The sequence below is a fragment of the Limulus polyphemus genome, unplaced genomic scaffold, assembly GCF_000517525.1.
Source record: "Limulus polyphemus unplaced genomic scaffold, Limulus_polyphemus-2.1.2 Scaffold11102, whole genome shotgun sequence".
Taxonomy (NCBI): domain Eukaryota; kingdom Metazoa; phylum Arthropoda; class Merostomata; order Xiphosura; family Limulidae; genus Limulus; species Limulus polyphemus.
The window spans coordinates 14,050-15,930 of NW_013676712.1; positions in this window are offsets into that span (position 1 = coordinate 14,050).

Below are 1,881 nucleotides of genomic sequence, written 5' to 3' on the forward strand. Positions count from 1 at the left end.
CTTATACAACAGTTACAATATACCTATTTATGTCCTTATACAACAGTTACAATATACCTATTTATGTCCTTACACCACAGTTACAATATACCTGTTTATATCCTTATACAACAGTTACAATATACCTGTTTATATCCTTATACAACAGTTGCAATATACCTGTTTATATCCTTATACAACAGTTACAATATACCTGTTTATATCCTTATACAACAGTTACAATATACCTATTTATGTCCTTATACAACAGTTACAATATACCTGTTTATATCCTCACACCACAGATACAATATACCTGTTTATATCCTTATACAACAGTTACAATATACCTGTTTATATCCTCACACCACAGATACAATATACCTGTTTATATCCTTATACAACAGTTACAATATACCTGTTTATATCCTCACACCACAGATACAATATACCTGCTTATATTCTTATACAACAGTTACAATATACCTGCTTATATTCTTATACAACAGTTACAATATACCTGCTTATATCCTTATACAACAGTTACAATATACCTGCTTATATCCTTATACAACAGTTACAATATACCTGCTTATATCCTTATACAACAGTTACAATATGTTGGAATACATATATATCCTTATACAACAGTTACAATATGTTGGAGTACATATATATCCTTATACAACAGTCACAAAATACCTGTTTATATCCTTATACAACAGTCACAATATACCTGTTTATATCCTTACACCACAGTTACAATATACCTGTTTATATCCTTATACAACAGTCACAATATACCTGTTTATATCCTTACACCACAGTTACAATATACCTGTTTATATCCTTATACAACAGTTACAATATACCTGTTTATATCCTTATACAACAGTTACAATATACCTGCTTATATCCTTACACCACAGTTACAATATACCTGTTTATATCCTTATACAACAGTTACAATATACCTGTTTATATCCTTATACAACAGTTACAATATACCTGCTTATATCCTTACACCACAGTTACAATATACCTGTTTATATCCTTATACAACTGTTACAATATACCTGCTTATATCCTTATACAACAGTTACAATATGTTGGAATACATATATATCCTTGTACAACAGTTAAAATATACCTGTTTATATCCTTATACAACAGTTACAATATACCTGTTTATATTCTTATACAACAGTTACAATATACCTGTTTATATTCTTATACAACAGTTACAATATACCTGTTTATATTCTTATACAACAGTTGCAATATACCTGTTTATATTCTTATACAACAGTTGCAATATACCTGTTTATATCCTTATACAACAGTTACAATATACCTGTTTATATCCTTATACACCAGTTACAATATACCTGTTTATATCCTAATACAACAGTTACAATATACCTGTTTATATCCTAATACAACAGTTACAATATACCTGTCTACTCATTATCTGAAGTATATTTCTGTGTGAATATCAGTATGATCGCCGTACTTGTGATTTCTGCACACAGGGAAACTCTCTCTTGTGTACACACTGCCTTAAAGGCTTAACCTCTAGTGACTTTATAATATAAAATGTCTACTATATATAAAACCTATAACATAGGATCACTTGTGACTGATTCAACTTCCTATAAAAGTGTAATGTACTGGTCTTAACAGATGTCATACTGTACCCTTATTGATGGATTCTGTCAACTGTGGTCTTAACAGACATCACACTGTACCCTTATTGGTGGATTCTGTCAACTGTGGTCTTAACAGACATCACACTGTACCCTTATTGATGGATTCTGTCAACTGTGGTCTTAACAGACATCACACTGTACCCTTATTGATGGATTCTGTCAACTGTGGTCTTAACAGACATCACACTGTACC